Source organism: Jaculus jaculus, chromosome 12 (genome assembly GCF_020740685.1).
Source record: "Jaculus jaculus isolate mJacJac1 chromosome 12, mJacJac1.mat.Y.cur, whole genome shotgun sequence".
In the NCBI taxonomy this organism is placed as follows: domain Eukaryota; kingdom Metazoa; phylum Chordata; class Mammalia; order Rodentia; family Dipodidae; genus Jaculus; species Jaculus jaculus.
Genome location: NC_059113.1, coordinates 100,778,710 through 100,800,781, shown reverse-complemented (window position 1 = coordinate 100,800,781; position 22,072 = coordinate 100,778,710). Strand labels below are relative to the sequence as shown.

General features: G+C 46.7%; 1 protein-coding gene and 1 non-coding gene across 4 annotated transcripts in view; one reads left to right on the top strand and one right to left on the bottom strand.

The window, feature by feature from the left end:
- Tmem131l (transmembrane 131 like) overlaps positions 1-22,072 on the bottom strand; it is a 155,268-nt gene that overhangs the window by 107,379 nt on the left and 25,817 nt on the right. The window lies entirely within an intron of this gene.
- LOC123453897 lies at positions 2,035-2,107 on the top strand. Its single transcript, XR_006633069.1, has one exon. It is a non-coding gene; the product is annotated as a small nucleolar RNA SNORD81 (small nucleolar RNA).

The window sequence follows — 22,072 nt, the reverse complement described above, 5'->3', positions numbered from 1 at the left end:
AAGAAAAAGAGGGCTGGAGAGAGACAGCTTAGAGGTTAAGGCACCTGCCTGTGAAGCCCAAGGACCTAGGTTCAATTCCCAGTACCCATGTAAGCCAGATGCACAAGGTGACACACATATCTAGAGTTTATTTGCAGTGGCTGGAGGCCTTGGTGTACCCATTCTTTCTCTCTCCTCCCCCCCTCAAAATAAGTAAATATTTTTTTAAAAAGAAGTGCAAATCAAGCTCACAATAAGACATGACTTCCATACCTACTGTACAGCTAAAATCAAAAGTCAGAGACAAATGCAGTGGTCCACGCCTGTAATCCCAGCACTTGGGAGGCACAGGCAAAGGAGCAAGGTGAGCCTTGGCCACACAGTGAATCTGTCTCATAAAGAAAAACAAAAAGTTGGGCTGGAGAGATGGCTTAGCGGTTAAGCGCTTGCCTGTGAAGCTAAGGACCCTGGTTCGAGGCTCGGTTCCCCAGGTCCCACATTAGCCAGATGCACAAGGGGGCGCACGCATCTGGAGTTCGTTTGCAGTGGCTGGAAGCCCTGGCGTGCCCATTCTCTCTCTCTCCCTCTATCTGTCTCTCTCCCTGTGTCTGTCACTCTCAAATAAATAAATAAATAATGAACAAAAAAAAAAGAAAAACAAAAAGTTAATGATAAAGTATTGGTAAAGATGTAGAGAAATCAGAACTCTGTACTTTGCTGGTTAAAAAAAAAAAGAAGTAACAATGGGGCTGGAGAGATGGCTTAAAAGTTACGATGCTTGCTTGCAAAGCCTATGAACCCAGGTTCAATTGCCCTCTACCCACGGAAGCCTGATGTACAAGATGGTAAATGCATCTGGAGTTCCTTTGCAGTGGATGAAGGCCTTAGGGTGCCCATTCTTTCCCTATCTGCCTCTTCGTCTATCTCTCTCCATCCCTCCCTCTCTCAAATAAATAAATAAAATATTTTTTAAATGGCAAAGGTACTTTGGGAAGCTGCCTGGCAGTTCCTAAACTGCTCCACACAGACTTACCACACAAACCAGCCACTCTATGCTTAAGGTTTATACACACCAAACACGGCCACACCGACACTCGGACCCAAGTGCCCCTGGAGCTGGAGTCCCCACCACCCCCATGGGAACAACAACTTGCCTATCAGCTGATGAGTTAGAGGCTGCGGTACAGGCACACAGTGTGATTCTGACAAGGGGCAAGAACAAACGACCAGCACTGGCCACGGCGTGGGCCGCCTCTGGAAACATGTCATGAAAAAGGCTGCCCCCAAGAGGCCACCATGCCAGATGATTCCATGATCCAAGACATTCAGAACAGGCAACTAACTCGCTCAGGACCAGAAAGCAGAGGAGTGTTTGCCAGGGGCTGAAGCAGGAAAGGGTGGGGAGTGTCTGCTGAAGGGTGTGGCTTTGGTTTTTTTTGTTTTGTAATGAGATGATGAAAATTTTCAGCGGTGGGGATCGCACAGCTGTGACTATAGTACAAACCACTAGGCAAGTGGTACAGCTCAGCTGTGAGAAACCGGCACGGCATGCACGAGGCCCTGGCTCAATGCAAAGCACTGCATTAAGGGCTGGAGAGACGGTTTGGTGGTACAATGACAGTAATAATAGTAATAACAGTAATAACAAATGAAGCTATCTGTTTTTTAAAAACGTAGTCGTTATCTGTGTACTTTATGGTGGCTTTAATGATCACTGCAATTTACAGTATTTTCTACACACAAACTAACAGGAGGCATTATTCCACTTATTGGCTGAGCATGCCTACGGAAGTTCTCTGCTAAGCAAAAAAATACCAAATCAACAGCGGTAAGGACAGTCCTGACTTCACTGGAGCCGAGCTCCGCGTTTTACTAGAAAGGGTCAATCACAATTTATAAGCCTGTAAAAAGACAAAGCAACCACTTGATAATTACCTAGTATAACTTTTTTTATCATAATAATAAAGTCATTCCCACTATGAAAACGCAAGCATACCCTTCTAGTTACATCACCACACATTCTTGACTTGTTTCTCATCATTTAAGAAGAAACTCTTGTGCATGATGATCACCCCAGCTTGAACTCTCTCAGTGATCACTTGATGACAATTAAAGATCTGGTGTTCTGTGTTCTGAGCTTTCCAAGTACCATTTAAAAGCTGAGATATGGACATAAGGAGAAAGTGCTGTCTTTTTTGCAGGCAGTTGGAAAGCAACTCTGGGATAGAAGAGTAAATAAACAAAATTTATCACAAATAAAAATACAGAGCTGGAGAGATGGCTCAGCAGTTAAGACGCTTGCCTGTGAAGCCTAAGGACCCAGGTCCAACTCCCCAATAACCACATAAAGCCAGATGTACAAAATTGTGCATACAACTGGAGTTTGCAGTGGTTGAAAGCCCTGGCATATCCATTCTCTCAATCTCTTTCTCGTGTGTGTGTGTGTGTGTGTGTGTGTGTGGGTGTGTGTGTGTCTGTTTATAAATAAATAATTTTTTTTTTTCCTGAGGTAGGGTTTCACACTAGTCCAGACTGACCTGGAATTCACTGTGTTGTCTCAGGGTGGCCTCGAACTCACAGTGATCCTCCTATCTCTGCCTCTACCTACGCCCAGCTCCAAATAAATAATTTTTTTTAAATACAAATTTCTTACACAAGTGCCAGGCATGGTGGCCCACACCTTTAATTCCAACACTTGGGAGGCAGGGGTGGGAGGATCACCATGAGTTCAAGCCCACCCTGAGACTACACAGTGAATTCCAGGTCATCCTGAGCTAGAAGACCCTACCGCGAAAAACCAAAAAATAAAAAATAAAAAATTTCTTACACAACAAAAGAAATTCTCTTCAGCTGAGACACATAACAAGTGAGAAGGCTTGAGATCCGAGAGCAACATGATGCATTAACTCAAGAAAGCCTCTAAGCCGGGCGTGGTGGCGCACACCTTTAATCCCAGCACTCAGGAAGCAGAAGTAGAAGTTCGAGGCCACCCTGAGACTACAGAGTGAATTCCAGGTCAGTGAGAGTAATACCCTACCTTGAAACACCACATAAGGGGGAAAAATATGAAGAAAAAAGGAGAGCTTCTAGAACCGTTAGGACACGTGTCACCAACTCGGTAAACCTCACCACCCTCTAGAAAAGGGACCACTGGTCTCATTCTGCAGAGGAGGTATAAAAGCTTGAAGATACTTGGGTCTAGGTCATCCAGGACAGAGGAGTTAGCCATAATTCCTACCCTGGTGAATGATGCCAAAGCCTGTGTGCTGCTGCACCTGAGGGGAAACGGGCACCCAAGGGTGCTCAATGGAATCCACTTACAGGTCACACTGGTAGAGGTGACAACAGAGACAAGGGCTGGAGGGCGGCCCCGTGACTGACAGCTGTCTGTCGTGTTGACCTGGATGCTGGCAGAGCAAAAACAGACAGACAAGACACTAACCCAGGCGTTTATCTTTAAAATAAATTATAAAAATAAAGGTCTTCAATTTAATAAATCTTGTTATAACCCCAACGATGCCCCAAGTCTTCTTGAGAGCAAAGAATGAATCAAAAGTTGATCATTTTTTTTTCATCATTCTTGAGAAAACCGTAAGGCAGCCTGACATGACATCGACAGGTCAGAGGTCATGTTTTGCTACGATTCTTAAGAGCCATGCTAACTTCACAAAAGCATCTCCTCGTTTCTTTTGGACATTCAAGCCATCCTCTTTGGAAACATCACATCATCCCTACCATCATCCTTCTTTCTTGAAACCTTTTTTGAAAATCTTTTAATTTATTTATTTCGAGGAGAAAGAAAGAGACACAGAGAGAATGGGCCCACTAGGGCCTCCAGCCACTGCAAATGAACCGCAGACTCGTACCATCTTATATCTGGCTTTACGTGGGTACTGGGGAATCAACCCTGGGTCCTTAGACTTCACAGGCAAGCACCTTAACCGCTAAGCCATCTCTCCAGCCCCGTTTTCTCTTCTTGAACTGAAACTAGCTGCAGTGCAAGTGGGAAGCACAGAAGTTAAGATTGAACACGGGCCTAATTGCGTGTGCCACGCTTACCATGAAGCATCTCCGTGTTGTAACACCGTCCGCATCCCTATGCGTCCCTGAACCTGGAAGCGGCGGTACAAGTGAAAGGGACAAAATGACAGCAACAACGGCCAAAACAACAAGCAGCAGCAGCCACGACGGCTCCCAACACTCCGTCTGCGCCAGAGCTGTGAGCGCAGCAAGCTGAGCCTCCTTCAACCTTCCTCTTACTCCCTTCATGCCTTTTGGTTGTCCCTGCGAAGCTGTCTACAAAGCCACACAGGGAAGCCACCACTCTGCTCGGGAGCGTCCCATCCACAGGCAGGCTCGCGGGGTCCTGCGGGCGGTGTGCAGACGTGTCCAGGCCAAGGCAGAGAGAGACAGCCCAGAGCTCCTTCCCCTTAGGCTGCCTCTGCTCAGGGCAGCTGTTAATTCACGCAGCTTGTCGGCGACAGAGCCAAGTTAGACCACAGAATGCCCTGACTGCTACTGACCCTACCCTGGACCTTCCCTGTGTCCACTACCACCTCCACCAATCTCACTGGACTCCCTGATACCCAGAACCGGAAGATAAAAAAGAACATCAGGGCTGGAGAGATGATTTAGTGGTTAAGCGCTTGCCTGTGAAGCCTAAGGACCCCGGTTCAAGGCTGCATTCCCCAGGACCCACGTTAGCCAGATGCACAAGGGGGCGCACGCGTCTGTAGTTCATTTGCAGTGGCTGGAGGTCCTGGCGCACCCATTCTCTCTCTCTGCCTCTTTCTCTCTGTGTCTGTCCCTCTTAAATAAATAAATAAATAAATGAACAAAAAAATTTAAAAAAGAACATCAGCCAAAGATGAAGGATGACACACGGGTGAATTGAAACAGTAGCATCTTAATAATGCAGGTAAGCTGCGTATCTAAAATCACATCTAAAAAGGATGAAGGATAAAGCTAAGTGACATCTAGATGTTAGGATGGAGCTGACTGTGTTGGATACCCGTAATCCCCCAACACTGAATTTAGGCCAGTCTGGGGCGACAGAGTGAGTTCCAGGTCAGCCTGGGCTAGAGTGAGACCCTGCCTTGAGGGAAGAGAGAGAGAGGAAAGAATGGCTTGGAGAAAGGTCCGGAGATGAAGGATGGGCCAGTAACAGGAGAAGGTGTTCCTTGGGATGCCATGCGAGAAAGTTTGGCATCATTCCTTTATTGTTATGTTTTATTTTTTCCAAGGTAGGGTCTCACCCTAGCCCAGGCTGACCTGAAACTCACTGCCGCGCCAGGCTGGCCTCAAACGCAAAGCGATCCTCCTACGCCTGCCTCCTAAAGAGTACATGGATTAAAGACATGTGCCACCACATTAACATTTTATGGCTTAAGTCAGATCAGCTTTGGGGCATTTTAACTAAGGAAAATGTGCCATCTTCCTCCTTATCCTGCCCCCGTGAGCACTTTGCCAGGGCACTTCACATTTTTCTTCTGTATAACACCAAGGAGGATTTGGAAAGAACATACACACTTCTTCGTATGTTTTCAAGTTAGCATTCACAAATCCACACACCTATTAATGGTTGCAAAGAATGTAATTTCTGGGGCTGGAGAGATGGCTTAGCAGGTAAGGCATTTGCCTGCCAAGCCAAAGAACCCAGGTTCAATTCCCCAGCACCCACGTAAGCCAGATGCATAAGGGGGCACACGTGTCTGGAGTCTGTTTGCAGTGGCTGAAGGCCCTGGTGTGCCCTTTCTCTATCTGCCTCTTTCACACACACACACACACACACACACACACACACTGCCTCTCCCTCCCTCTCTCTCTCTTTCACTAAAATAAAGGAAAAAATGTTTTTATATAATTTCTGGTGTATCATAAATGTTGGATTTTATATGAAAATATACCTTTTCTTAATTCATCAATTCTGGTGGAAATGCCTTAACCACTTCCCACACCCAACATCCCTTTAGAAAAATAAAGGAAGGAGTTCTTGAAGGAGGTGGAAACTGCACCTCATTCCCTCTCCCCTTGACCTCATCTTTCCATTCTACTTCCCCATGGTATTCCGCCCTGTGACTCTCATGCTTAAAAGTTATCCTATTTCTCCACAATAAAAATCTGCAAATAAGCCAGGCGTGGTGGCACACGCCTTTAATCCCAGCACTAGGGAGGCAGAGGTAAAAAGATCACCTTGAGTTTGAGGCCACCCTCAGACTACATAGTGAATTCCAGGTCAGCCTGGGCTAAAGTGAGACTGTACCTTGAAAAAGGGGGGGAAGAATCTGCAAATGCATGAGATTTGGGTACTTACCCATAAAACATTAGTGTTACAAGTTTCTTCTAAGTTGAATTAAGTGCCATCATGAAAGACAAAATGGGCCAAAATACTACAAACTATTTAAAACCGAGACTTTGGGGCCGAAGAGAAGTCGCAGCGGTTAAGGGAGCTTGCACATAGGCGGGAGGACCGAGACTGAGCCTGCCTGATCCAGCTGCCTGTGGCCACCCACGCCCTGACCCCAACCTGCAGGGATCTGGAACTCACAAAAACCCCAGCTCCAGGTTCAGAGAGAGATTCCATCTCAAGGAAACACACAGCCATGTATGTGCACATCCACACCCATGTGCAAACACCACATATACACACCATATCTCACCTACTACAAACACCAAACAAGGAGAGGGGGAAGGGGGGAGGGAAGGGGGAAGAAGGGGTTGGGAGGGAGGGAGGAAAGGCAGGCTGGGAGGGAGGGAAGGAAGGAAGGTTGGTTTTGCTAGAAATCCGCATCTTCATGAAGCAGATGGGACTTTCCCCTTTGGTCACTCTTGGAAGACTTTTAACAGCTGGAATGAGCAAAGATTCAGAACTTACTGTTCCGTTTTGTTCTTACAGACATTAAGAAATGTCCTACATACACACATTGGCAGAAAGAAACAGATGTCTTCTTACCAGAGTGGTATGTGCCCACAGGTGTTTAAAAATCAGCTGACTACTCAGGCACCTTTCAATGTTTTTGAAAGCAGAGAATGAAAAAAAAAAGAAAAAAGAAAAAAGCTCCTTTCCCCAGCCATTAGTCATTTACTTTCTTCTCAGTGGCACATGTTGACGATCCCACTGGTTGGCACCCTGGTGATGGGCAGTGGGTAAGCAGTGCGCGCCCTCAAAGGCGAGGTGGGAAGGAGGAGAAGGCCCCAGCTACTCTCTTCTGAGGACAGGGGCCAGGCCATCCCTTGAAGTCCCTCTCTCCAGAGGCACCTCCTGCAGTTTGAAGGTCACAGCACTAACTCACCTGCATGACATTTTAAGTTCAAAGACAAACAGATATCACAAATATCTGGAATATCATTATGAATATTACAGGGTAGCACAGGAGAAAGTTTTCTATTTAGCTGTACATTTTTTTATTTTATTTTTTTATTTATTTGAGAGCGACAGACACAGAGAGAAAGACAGATAGAGGGAGAGAGAGAGAATGGGCGCGCCAGGGCTTCCAGCCTCTGCAAACGAACTCCAGACGCGTGCGCCCCCTTGTGCATCTGGCTAACGTGGGACCTGGGGAACCGAGCCTCGAACCGGGGTCCTTAGGCTTCACAGGCAAGCGCTTAACCGCTAAGCCATCTCTCCAGCCCTGTACATTTTGATTCTAATATGGGGTGCTGCATGTGCATATTCTCCACAAATGAAGAGCTAAGAATCAAATTTTTGAGTGCCTACCTATATAAGGCCTGCATAATAGGAAGAAAAAAATGATGACATCAAAAGAAGCAGACTAGCTGGAAAGAAGGGCGTGAGCAGAGCAGGGGTCTGGGAGGGAAAAAGAGAGTGCTGGGAGCAGATATGATCACAGCATACTGTCTATATCTACAAAAGGTGTCAATGGGTTAACATACAATTGAGTGTCAGGCCTGGGAAAAAAGCTCAATGGAAGAGTATAGAGACGTCCTAAGTGCCACCAAAGTAATGAATCAGCAAGAAGATAACTGAGCGTGCCCACACTGGTCACCTTCTTGAGGTGAACTTCATTCTTCAAATGTAAACTTCGCCTCCTACAAAGCGAATGCTGGGGCCTCTTTCCTGACAGACCATACCCCAGTCAGCAAGGCCAAAATGAGGGCGCCATAAAAAGCAGCTGCCACCCAGTGACAAAAGCAACTCCCAAGCGGTGGCTTTTCTAACTGCGGCTCCTCATGATCTGATGCAATCACTATGCTGCGGGGCGGGGCCTATCACATCAGTGGGTGTTCAAAAGCTTCTTAGCTAGTGGATTCTAAGTGTGGGTCAGGGTTAGAACCACTGAAAGCATTACTATTTACATGTTAAGATTAGTTTTTAATTGTGAAGGGGTGATGTAGAGTTCTAATATGCAGGTTCATCCAAGGTTATTTATTTTAAGTTTTAAGTTTCTTTTTTGGGGGGGGAGGCCTTGGGGATTAAGGCCATATATTGCTTTTCTCTCGCAAATAAATAAAATACTCAGTCTGTGAGCCTTTGTTAAGTTAGCCTTTCCTCACCAACACAGCATGAAATCTGTTTTCAAATTCTACTTCAAATAAGAAATGGCTGAGGAGATAAATATGTTTAACTTGATTTTAATATAATGCGATATGTAGGTTACATACTACCATACTAACATGTAATTATTATATCTTATGTATCAGTTAAAAAACCAGAATTAATTAATTAATTTAAGGGCTGGGGGTAGCTCAGTAGTAAGTGTTTGTGTAGCATATAGTAAGTGCTGGGTTATATCCCTAACACTGCAAAATGATGTTTTTTTTTTTTTTTTGTGTGTGTGTGTGTGTAGTATATTTTGCTTTTTGAGGTAGGGTCCAGCTCTAGCCCAGACTGACCTGGAATTCACTATGTAGTCTCGGGCTGGCCTTGAACTCACAGAAATCCTCTTACCTCTTCCTCCCGAGTACTAGAATTAAAGGTGTGTGCCACCATGCCCAACTATCTTTGTAAATTTTAACTTAACTTAATTTAGGGGAAGGCATGCAGGACCTCTTGCCCCGGGAAACACCAGGTACATGTGCCACATTTTGTATCCAGGTTACACGGGTGGTGTAGGAATTAAACCCGGGCAAGTCAGGCTTCGCAAGCAAGCACATTTAATGGCTGAGCCATCTTCCCAATTCCTGAATAATTTAAAATATATATTATAAGGGGTTAGAGAGGTGATTTAACGGTTAAGGCACTTGCCTGCAAAACCAAAGGACCTCGGTTCAATTCCCCAGGACCCACGTAAGCCAGATGCACAAGGTGGCGCATGTGTCTCGAATTTGTTTGCAGTGGCTGGCGGCCCTAGCATGCCTATTCTCTTCCTCTCTCTCTCTCCCCCTCCCTCCCTCTCTCCTTCTTTCTCACTCTCTCAAATAAATTTTAAAAAACATTAAAAGGGCTGGAGAGATGGCTTAGCAGTTGAGGCAGTCACCTGCAAAGCCTACGGACCCATGTTCAACACCCCAGATTCCACATAATCCAGACACACAAGGTAGCACATGTGTACAAGGTGGCGCATGTGTCTAGGAGTTCAATTGCAGAGGCTGGAGGACAAAAGGAACCCAAAGTGCACCAATTTCTCTCTCTCTCTCTCTGTCATGTTAAAAAGTATACAGTTTAAGGGCTGAAAAGATGGCTTAGTGGTTAAAGCGCTTGCTGCAAAGGCAAAGGATCCAGGATCAATTTCCCAAGACCCACGTAAGCCAGATGCACAAGGGGGTGCATGCATCTGGAGTTCGTTTGCAATGGCTAGAGGCCCTGGTATGCCAATTCTCTCTCTCTGCATGAAAAAAAAAAGTTTTTAAAAAAGTATATACTTTAAGCTTGGCGTGCTGACACACACCTTTAATCCCAGCACTCGGGAGGCAGAGGTAGGAGGATCGCCATGAGTTCAAGGCCACCCTGAGACTACATAGTGAATTCCAGGTCAGCCAAGACTACAGTGAAAGCCTATCTTGAAAAACAAAACAAACAACAACAAAAAAGTGTGTGTGTATATGTGTGTATGTGTGTGTGTGTGTGTATAGTTTAAAATGAAGTATATTGTTGCAGTCAGGTTCGCATTGCTGGTAGAAATCACCCAACCAACAGAAGCTTCTGGGAAAAAGAGGTTTATTTTGGCTTACAGGCTCGAGGGGAAGCTCCACGATGGCAGGGGAAAATGATGGCATGAGCAGAGGGTGGACATCACCCCCTGGCCAACATCAGGTGGAAAACAGCAACAGGAGAGTGTGTCAAACACTGGCAAGGGGACACTGGCTATAACACCCATAGGCCGCCCCCAACAACACCCTCCCTCCAGGAGGCATTAATTCCCAAATCCCCATCAACTTGGAACCTAGAATTCAAAACACCTAAGTTTATGGGGGACACCTGAGTCAAACTACCACATATATATAAACAGGTACACAAAATATAAAGAATTGAGTAATGGCGTTAATTCCAGACTGGTACTATACTACAAATATTTATGGACACAAAATGCTCAAAATGGTCTTCGTCTTTCCACCAAGGCCCCCAACTCTAGCCCTAACGTCCCAGAGTCTGCACGTGGCCTTGGCTGAGCCACCTCCTCCTCCCTGGAAACCCAGCCCCTGGCACCCTCCGCAAGGCCTGGCACTCCATCCAGACAGCAAGCAGCCACCCACCCTTGACAACGGCCTGCACATGAGATCAGGTCGTTAACAGTCACGGATTCCACTCCTCAAATCACCACTTACAAGAAAATATAAATTGCAATTCTTTCTAACCAATTAGCAAAAAATAATTACTATTGTAACAAGCCAATTTTCCTTTTGCTCTGAATACAACGAAAACATGTAAATTTAGTATTTGCTGCATTTTAAAGCAAAAGGCAAAGATTTTTTACTTTACGTTGAAAAGTTGGAATAGTGCCATTTTAAAATTCTCTCTTTCCTCATTAGAGGTTTGTTTCTAGTTTCAGGTATAATTTTCATAACAAGCCTTTTTTTTCTGGCCCTCAAATCATCGCAATAAAGCTGGCAAGAAAGACATTAGCCTCATTTTGCTTGAGGAGAGGCAGCTCAGAGTCAGATCTCTTGCTCCAAATCACTAGTAGGTGGCAGGACCCAGATCTCCTCACTTCTTGTCCTGCTTCCAGCTACAAGGTACCTATTGTTGCTTTGTTTCTTAACCAGTGATATTTTGTTTCATCCAGTAGTAGGTCCTAGCAGGTCTTCCAAAGCGAGCATAATTGCTTTAATTCATGATACTAGAATTCATTATAAATAATGACTAAATTTGAAAATGATCCTAACTTATACACAAGACCTACTCATTTTACTTTGTTAGTTAAACAGCCATGCATTTCATGCAACTTAAACATCATCCCGCCCTCACTTTTGCACAGTGTAACCCTAAGGCAAGAAATAATAGTCAAATCTCTGGAGTGAGAAAATCCCCTCCATCTAAAACGAGTAGGGGAAAAAGTGACTGAGGAGAAGTTACAGCCCCGAGGAAACAGCACATGTCATCTGCTGAGTGTTGAGGTTCTTAAGAAATGTCCTAAGTGAGAAAACACTTTCCCAGCTAAGTGTGAGAACCTGATGTCATGTCTCTGCTTCTCTGCCTCAACGCACAGTTTACAGAGTTTAAGATTAGCCTCTAGGCATCTCTGAATTTCTGCAACTAAAAATAAGTCACAAGTATTTGGGTCAACAAAAATAAACATGGCCAGGAGAAACAGGAGTCAGGCAAAGAAAAAGGTCACCCAGAGCCAGGAGACATTGCTTTCTAGAACGTTCACCTCTAAGAACAGGTCAGGGACCCCTGATTATCCTCCTGACAGACAGCAAGAGAAGAAAAACTGAAGATGTAGATTTTCCAGGAATGACACTTCTAAAGCTGAGCGGTCAAGTGACGAGTCCCAGGCACCAAATGCTGTAAGCATCCTCTAATCAGGAAACTGATCTCTGAGATATCTCCACACCAGGGTCAGGACGGGCTCACTCACCCAGCTTCCCCAGGCAGTCTCCATTGCTTCTTCTCTTATCTGCAGATCTTTTTGAAAGTAATGTTAAGCTGAGCATTTCGAGCTAAAGCCATTTAAATGCGCATTTGACCAGAGTAAAAACTCTGGTGGCTTAAACCCAGCTTCACACATTTATTAACCAGAGTGCAAGTTCATAAATCAGTGGTCTTTGGCGTTAACCCCTAGAGTTAATGTTCCAGACACATGGGACCAAGAGAGTGGATGAGTATAAGCAGACACACAAGCAACAAACAGATCTCTAGATGTCAAGGAACAGTTTCCTTCCTTTTTAGAGATTCGCATCCTCTCATTCTCTCCCGCCCTCCCTCCGTCCCTCCTCCCCTCTGCATTCCTCTGACAGGCTCTCTCTCTATAGCCCAGGCCGGTCTCCCATTTACAGCAAACTTCCTGCCTCATATGCCACTCATGAAGCTGATCCCAAACCTAAGTGACACACTTTACTGCCAACTCAACAGTGGCAGAAAATGACACAAGCACCCTGCTGTCCCTTACCACGCACCACAAAGGAAAAAAAAAGGAATTCATATATGCAAAAGCCCTCAAGGCAAGCATCAGTAAGTCCCAAGTCCTAAGCTTCCAGAAGTCTCGGGTGGCATCTTTACTGGTGACCTGCTCCTTACCAACCCTCCACATTAACTGCACCTCCCCCCTTAACCTGGCCAAAATGAGAATCTTCTTTGTCTTTCAACCCACCATGCACTTATCCAACTGCACCTCCGGCTAACACTGCCATGCTGTGGCCTTCACCACCTCTTCCAGTTTCAGTATCCACCCATAATGGGCTTTTTTTTTTTTTTTTTTTGACTTAGGGTTGTTCTAGCCTAGACTGTCACCCATAATCTTTTTAGGGGTGCCAGGAAGGAACCCAGGACCATAGGCTACAGAAGTGCTCTGCCCTTGAGCCTTCCGTCTCCATTGCTATCTTCCAGGATGCTTTTGTAATACCTTATTAACTGACAGCTCCTTCCCCAAATTTCTCTTCACTGCAGGCTTTGCTTGTCTTTCAAAATTCTATCCTTTCATTAAACAGTGTTTAGGGAGAAAAGGACACCGAGTGCATGCGTGTTTGTTTCTTTGGTCTCAACAGGCTACGATGGTTGCAAATCAACAATATGAAACGTTAACAAGACCAAATGTGAATACTTGGGTTTTTTTTTTTTTTAATGCAATTGATTGCTAAAGTATATACTGTGAAAGAGAGCTCAGTTTATTCTAAAAAGAAAAAGAACAAGAGAAGGCCTGAGGTCAATGTATCTGGAGAGGTTTCGCTTGGCCACGAAAATCAACATGGTCCAAGGAGGTAGAAAGAGCTGCTGGAGGTGCCAATGAAACCTGAAGCTTAATTAAAATAAAAAACAGCACCCAGACAAAAACAAGTTCAAGAGCAGTAAGAAGACATACAATCAAAGCATATGGCACCACTCAGATCATGACTGAGTCACTCAGCCACCATTGGTCAAATTTCAACTGAAAAACCAGTTTTGACCAAACTAACATTCGTTGGGGGGAGGGGAGGTATAATTTAGCTCAGAAAAGTTTTAAACCACAATTAAATAAAATCAGCCTAGATGGAAGATTTGGTAGTTGGGTCCAAACCAGAACAGCACCGTCTACCCTGTGGCAGAGAGTGGACGGCCCCTCTGAGGACAAGTGTGAGGTCAGAAGCACAGGGTGACCTGACAGTGAGTGAGAGGCTTGGTCACTTATGTCCACCCTGGGAGAGTCAGAAGATGTCCGAGAAGACAGACACACAGCTGAGGATGAGCCACAGCCTTGCGCAGCCACATGCTGCTGCTGCGGGGTGGGAACCGCAGGAAGAGGTGCTGGAGTGTGAGAGAGGCCAGCTGACCAGCATCAGTCCCTGCAAGAGGCCCCTGCCCAGGGCATGGGTCCTGACAAGGAGACCCCTCCCAGAGCACAGATTCCTACAAGGAGACCCTGCCTAGAGCAGTGTTGTCTCTGGGCTCAGGGTGGGTCTATATCCAATTACTAACAGAAGAATGAGTCCCAGTGTCTAGGGATAAGCCAGGCAGAAGTTTGGAGAAATGAAAGGCTATCCAAGTTCTCTGATGTCAGACCACTCAGGACAAGGACAACAAAACCCAGCGTCATTCCTCAAACTCTGCTCCACATGCGGGGTCCGGACCACACACGCCCAGGGAGCAGCAGCACAGCGCGGGGCGAGCTGCCTTCACCCGGGGCTGGGGCGGGCTGCCTGCCAAGGAAGGTCAGCAAAGGCGCGAAGGTGACACCTGGCCCTCTTTCGCACAGGGCGAGCAAACGTCTGTACGCAGACCTAGGTTTTCTGCTCCTAGCAACTGCTTTCCAAAGTGACTGGAGCAGGAAAAGCTGGCGGCAGGGAGGAAGGCCGGCTCTGCTGAGTGCAGAGGAGGCTGCATACGGCGACACAGGACCCAGGAAGTCGTCCTGGGCGCCTCTCTCTGCAGCAGAGCACCAAGGACCACCTTTCACATTTTACGGAGAGTTTTAAGGAACCACGCCCACCCTCCCCCTCATGGGCTGCAACTTGCCATAGATGAGAAAGCCTCTATTCCAGAACCCTGCACAAGATCCTTTTACGAGCCAATCCACTAAAAAAACACATGTTGCAGGATTTCAAATTAAGCAGTGCGCTGGGCAAGAGCAGGACAGCCGGGACCAGAGAGGCAGGGCAGCTGTCCCTGCTCAGCCTCCAGACTGGCTCCGAGCTGCAATCACACCACCAGCTGGCTCTTGCCAATGTGGGCTTTGCAGAAAGGCTTCTGGCCAGTGGAAGGCCCCTGTGGTGCTTTGATTCAGGGGTCCCCCATAAACCCACGTGTTCTGAATGCGAGGTTCCCAGCTGATGGAGATTTGGGAATTAACGCCTCCTGGGGACAGTGTATTGTTGGGGGCGGCTTGTGGGTGTTAGAGCCAGTGTTTGGCACACTCTCCTGTTGCTGGTATCCACCTGATGTTGGCCAGGGGGTGATGTCCACCCTCTGCTCATGCCATCGTTTTCCCCTGCCATCGTGGAACTTCCCCCTCCAGCCTATATGCCAAAATAAACCTTTTTGTTCCCCCACAAGCCACTCTCGGTGGGGTGATTTCGACCAGCAATGCAAACCTGACTGCAACAGCCCCTGATGTTCCTGGCCGGTGGGAGGGCGCTTCGAAGCCTCTTCCCATCACAGGCAACAAGAGCGGATGCAGGGCTACAAGCAAGGGGTGCCAGGGCCTCCTGGGGAGCGAGGGGCTCCCTCCTAGTCCTCTCCCGCCCTCCTCTAGGCGGAGGGCAGGCTGGGCCTGGCCGCTGACACGGGAGGCGACGGCAGCAATACGTTCTTTTCGCTTCGGCCCACAATTCCCGACTCCTCACGTGCCAGCTTCTGCTAGCCCAAGTTTTAAGGATGCCCACAAAAGCATCCCTGCATTATCTAGCTAGGTATTCACTTGTACAAGTCTTTCAGTGTTTCTTTATTTTTGAGATTTTCATTGCACAAGAGAGACAAGCCTTAACCATTCTTGCACTTTGTGGCACACGTTTGCAACCGAAGTCCTGCCGAGCACGGCAGCGCGCGCGCTCTTCACGGGCAGCAAGCCGCCACTCTCCAGGTGCGCATCTGTCGGTAGCTCCACAGGGGGATGTTTCTCCTCCCAGAGTGTGAACCCCGTGCGATTCAAAGTCTAACATGTAAAATGCTTTCCCAGTAATGCCCACTAGGAAATTACCACCAATTAACACAGCAAACTCAGTAACTTGGGCAAAGTCACTCTCTCCATAAATGCTTCTGTGGAGTGAGGTAGTTCAAGTGCATTGGAGTCACAGGTTTCTGAGAGGTGTGTTTCCAGGGCCAGGGGAAAAGAGCCTAAAACACAGGTGTGACTCATCATGCCTCAGCTTCAAGCCACAGGAGGCCTAACCAAAACTAAGGCAAGGCTGGTGAGGTGGCTTAGCAGTTAAGGGCTTGCCTGCACAGCCCAAGGACCCATGTTCAACTCTCCAGGTCCCACATAAGCCAGATGCATAAGATGATGCAAGCATGTAAGGTCACATATGCACACAAGGTGGTACCCACATATAGAGTTTGATGAGAGTGGCTAGAGGCCCTGGCTTACCAACTCTCTCTCTCTCTCTCTCTCTCTCTCTCTCAATCTCTCGCACATGCATATTAAAAAAAGGCCAGTCCATTGGACTTGTCTGGAAAAAAAATAAGACAAATAATTACAGGTCTCTCCCGGAATTCCCATGACCAGAGCCCCAGGGAAGGGAAGTCCAAGGCAGGCTCAGCGATACTCCCGTGTGGGCTCTAACCACTTCACACCCCTGCATCATGCTCTGATGGTATCCTTCAGAAGTGAGAAAAACCGAAAACCTTCAAAAAAAAAAAAAATCACTAAAAAATGTCTCCATGGGGCTGCAGAGATGGCTTAGCAGTTAAGGCACATGTCTGCAAAGCCTATGGACCCAGGTTCAATGGTCCAGGTCCCATGTAAACCAGATGCACAAAGTGGCACATTCAAATGGAATTTGTTTGCAATGGCTGGAGGCCCTGATGTACCCATTCTCTCTCCCTAATAAATAAACAACAACAAAAAAAAACTCTTAAAAAAATGTCTCCATAAACACACATTTGCTAACAAAACTAAGGAAGAACAAACCCAACAGTGACCACAGTGACTTACGCAGGGGGAGAGGAGGCTTCCCTAGGCTGAGAGTGGCGGGGAGGGGGGGGGGAAAGGGAGGGTCTGGCCTCCCCACAGCACATGAAGTGAGGAAAACTGAGATGGTTCCTGAAAGGCAACAGCAGCGCTCTATCTATGTGTTACTTAAAGTGGGTTCAGGGGATTTAAAATGTTTGGATTTGTTCTTCCACACTAGTTGAGCCCAAGCTTCTTAAGTAACCCTTGGCTAAGTCCAACGTGATATCTCACTGAACAGTTCTTATCCACTTAATCCACAGCCTAATTTGACTTGACACCCTGACTCAGAACGGGTCTGGCTTAAATCAGGCACCTTGCTGATTTCCAGGGCCACCATCCTGGAGTGGACCTAACTTGACACCCAAAGGCCCGGCCGGCCCTCTAGGAATTCATCTGCAGACATCCACTCCCTAAGCAGGAATACAGCCACAGCCTGGTCAGCCCCTAAAACAGATCCAGGCTCCTGGGCTAGGTAAGAGCCCGGGACCAGGCCACCAACCGTCCTGGCAGGGCAGAGCTCAGCATGTGGTTCAGGCACCCTAGACTCCAAGCAGATTTCCTAGAATGCCACAGTAGCCCAGCTCGCTGGTACCGGCTCTTAGGCTCCTCCAACAGTTCTAAACTCCTACACAAAGTAACCTTCCAGCACCTTCCTGTTGCCACAGCCCTCTGTAAGCACTCCCGTTTGGTAGAAGGTAACTCCCCATTCTGGTTTAACCTGTGTGTGGGTGTCTGAGTACAGCCTGGGATGTCGGTCCTTCCTTCCACCTTGCCTGAGGGTCTCTTGTCATTGGCCACTGCATTCACCAGGCTAGCTGGCCTGCAAGCTTTGGGGTTCCCGTCTCTACCTCCTGTTGTACCGAAGGCACACTACATGGGTTCTAGCGATCTGAACTCGGGTCCTCACGAAATGCTTTTACCCGACCAAGCCATCTCCCCAGCCCTGGCAACTTCCCATTCTTTAGCAAGGGCACACTCGGGTACGGACAGCTTGGCAGACGGGCTTACCCTAAGTCACGGGCTCACAACAACGGGCACTGCTATAAGGGAGGTTCAGGGTGCTTATTTCTGTGTCAAATCCCTTGCTATTTGTGCTGCCCTGAGTCATGTCTTTTTGTTGTTGTTGTTAGTATGCCTTCTAGCATAATAAGCAAAAATTAAAAAATTGAAACTTGGGCTGGAGAGATGGCTTAGCGGTTAAGCGCTTGCCTGTGAAGCCTAAGGACCCTGGTTTGAGGCTCAATTCCCCAGGACCCACATTAGCCAGATGCACAAGGGGGCACACACGTTTGGAGTTCGTTCGCAGCAGCTGGAGGCCATGGCGTGCCCATTCTCTCTCTCTCTCTCTGCCTCTTTCTCTCTCTGTCTGTTGCTCTCAAATAAATAAACAAAAAAATTGAAACTACAACAGTGACATCTTGGACTGGAGAGGTGGCTGAGCGGTTAAGCACTTGCCTACAAAGCCTAGTAACAGGTTCAATTCCCCAATACCCACATAAAGCCAGATGTGCAAAGTGGTGTCTGCATCTGCAATTTATTTGCAGGGACTAGAGGCTCTGATGCACTCATACACTCTCTCTGTGTGTCTTTCTCTCTGTGTTTGCAAACAAATAAATACAAAAAAGGTCACTCTTTGCTGGGCGTGGTGGCACACACCTGTAATACTAGCATTCAGGGGGCAGAGGCAGGAGGATTGCTCTGAGTTCAAGGCCACCCTAAGACTACATAGTGAATTCCAGGTCAGTGTGGGCTTGAGCAAAACCCTGTATCAAAAAAACAAAACAAACAACAACAAAAAAAGTGACATCTGCTTAACCAAGGAAAGCATTGAACATTTGAGAATGTATTCTTCCAGACAGCACAGGTAATTATTTTTTCCTGTAGAGAATGCAACATCATGAACATTTCTCTGTTGACTATTTGACTAAGACCTTGTCAAATGGATGGGCTTCCAGACGTCCATGTTGTCCCTAAGCTTGTCCCCAACAAAAACACAGGACTATCATTGTAAGCACAGCTTGATGAATTCATCCTATTTCCTTGAAAAACTCTTTGGGGTCGACTTTGTGTAAAGCACACACACACTTTGATATGGACTGCCAACTATGAACCTTGCTACAAACAACTTTTACATCTACCAAGCACTTTAATTTTCATGCGAAAATCTTGTGAGGTCAGTACTGCTGGCCTCCGCTTACAGGCCAGAAAGCTGGGGCTTAAGATCACACAGCTAGAAAGACACAGAGACGGGACTCAAACCAGGTACAAGGACAGGCATTCATCTGCAGTGGCAAGAGACCCTGGCATGCGCACACATGCGTGTAGGCATGCATACACACACAGAAATAAATAAGATTAAAACTATATCCTGGACTGGAGAGATGGCTTAGTGGTTAAGGTACTTGCCTATAAAGCCAAAGGACCCAGGTTTGATTCCCCAGGGCCCATGTAAGCCAGAGGCACAAGGTGGGACATGTATCTGGAGTTCGTTTGTAGCAGCTGAAGTCCTTGGTGTGCCCACTCATATTCTCTCTCCTTCTCTCCCCGCCCCCCAAATAATAGTTTTTTTAAAAAAAAAAAAACACCCTATATCCTGCCTCAGATAACACTGTCATAACCACTTGTGCTTAACCAGCTTATTTCACAGGACTGCCCACACCATGTGGCTCCTGGGAGAAAGGACCTTAGCTCTGTCCTTAACTTCGGTTCCCTGCTTCATTCACCTTAACTGTCACCTCAGCTCAGCCATTCAATATCCAACCAGCTGGCCTTGATCCCCATGGTCCATTCAATGCCCAGAGCCCAGAGCCAAATGCAGCAGCACCAGAAAAGTCTTAGGTAAAAAGAACTAAATGAGAAGCTTAGCTCACACACACGCACCCCTTGGTCTATGTGTGGCCAAAGTCCCGTGTCTCTCAGCTGTGTTCATAGCCTGCCGGGTTAGCCCACAAGCTTCAGGGGCCTTCGGGTAACTATGAGTTGCCAGTTTCCCATTACCGTATACTGTCTTGTTGTCGTTATTATGTTGGTTTGCTTTGCTTTTCAGAGCTAGAAACCCCCCCGGGCCCCCCCCCCCATGCCACCAACCGCTCCAGCACTACGCTGTCCCGGTCGATGTCATATTGTCGCCCAACTGCTGCTGTCTCCAGGTCCACGTTCGCAGATTAAAGGTATTTTATGAGTCCCCTTGATGGCTCAGAATATTCTTTGTAAATCTAATTAAAAATTCATTAATTTGGGCCAGGTGTGGTGGCGCACGCCTTTAATCCCAGCACACGGGAGGCAGAGGTAGGTGGATCACTGTGAGTTCGAGGCCGCCCTGAGACTACATAATGGAATTCCAGGTCAGCTTGGGCTAGAGTGAGATCCTACCTCGAAACCACCCCCCCCAAAAAAATAATTAATTTAGAAGATGGAATGATGAGGATAATGGCTAGCTAAAATTAAAATTTTCATCAAGATTCTATTTGTGGAATGTCTCATATTGTTTTTGTTTTGTTTTGAGGTAGAGTCTCACTCTAGCCCAGACTGACCTGGGACTCACAGCAATTCTACCTCTGCCTCCTGACTGATGGGATTAAAGATGTACACCACCATGCCCAGCTCTTCTATGTATGCACATACTTTATGCATGTATTTGCGAGTGGAGGGGGCTTGCCAGGGTCTCCTGCCACTGCAAACAAATGTCTGGATTTACATAGGTACCGAGGAATCAAATCTGGGCCACAAGACTATGTAACCAAGGGCCTTTCTCCACTGAACATCTCCCCGGCCCTTAAAGAAACCTTTGTTAAGAAAAAGGCTAGAAAACAAAAACAAAAAGAAAACTTTTATTTTAAGTAATAAGGTCTAGGATTCTAGCTCAGTAACACAACACCTATCTATAGGCTTGTGCAAGCCTGGGATTCAATCCTCACCATCAAAACTAACAAAAATAAGCTCTTTGTGTGTGTGTGTGTGCGCGCGCGTGTGCGTGTGTGGTTTTTCAAGGTAGGGTTTCACTCTAGCCCAGGCTGGCCTGGAATTCACCACGCAGTTTCAAGATGGCCTTGAACATGGCAATGCTCCTACCTCTGCCTCCCAAGTGCTGGGACTGAAGGCGTGCACCACCACGCCCAGCTAGCTCTCGCTTTTTCCTTCCTGTGATCTTGCCTGAACACGCATGTAAGCCTGTCTCCTCTTCTGCAGCCTGGCTGGGAAGGGAGATCACTTCTCTGTGTGGGCGTTTTCTTGCTTGCCTTCTCCACGTCTCGCTTTGGGTGCCTTCCCACTTTGACTGCATATGTGATTTTCCCTTGATCACAGTTCTTCATTCTCTCCCAGTCCTCTCTGGTCTATTATGTGAAGAGGATTTGGGGGTTCTTATGCTTTGCCTGCCTCGTATGGGTGTATGTGCCTCCTCCAAAGTCCTTTTCCCCCAGAGTTCTCAGTGATGGAAATTCTCTCATCTCCCCTCTCCCTTTCCAACCAGGGAAGGAAAAGTCTCCTCTGGCTTGAGTCTTTCAGCTAGCCTCCTCCCTGGATCTTAAATCCCCTACACTACACCTCATAATTACTCCCTAAATATTTTTTTTTCAAGGTAGCGTCTCACTCTAGCTCAATCTCACCTGAAATTCACTGTGTAGTCTCAGGGTGGCCTCGAACTCACAGAGAATCCTCCTACTCTTCCTCTCAAGTGCTGGGACTAAAGATGTGTGCCACCATGTCTGGCTCTAAATAAACTTATTAATTCATAATTTCTCCTTCTCAGAGTCCATTTTCTCAATTCTTTGTTAAGCTGGGCAAATAAAAAAACAAAACAAAGGTTGGGGCTCACAGGCCTAGAGGGATCCCCCCGAGTCTCCAATGACAATGATGATAATAATAATAAGAAGAACCTTCTCTACAAAACACCTATAAACTCTATAAAATATTTTAGTGGTATTAACCACCCAGAGATCCAGAGATTAACTATATTCAATGGGTAAAGGGCTTTTATAACACAATAGTGTTAAAGCAAATGCACAATTGGAATGAAATGACTAATGTAACAATATATTTCAAGTTGTCCCAAAACATGCTCATGTGAATAAAAGTTGTTTTCACTGACCACATGAATAATTACAGAGGAACAGAAAAACGATCACAATCAGTGAGAATAAAACAATACATACACAAGACTGGTGGCCTAACCAGCCACTGGAACAACACCTATAATTACCATGCGCCTGGTCAAAATCCCTAAAGGGCATGTGTGGGCACCAAAAAATGCCAGAAACCCAGATCCCTAAGCATGGCTTTTCTCTCTAACAGCTCCTGCTCCCCTTACTTCCTGGCCCTGCCCCTTCCCTTCTAGTCAATGTTACCGATGTTCGGATCAAAGAAGATTTCATTCCTTCTCCCTGTTGATCCCT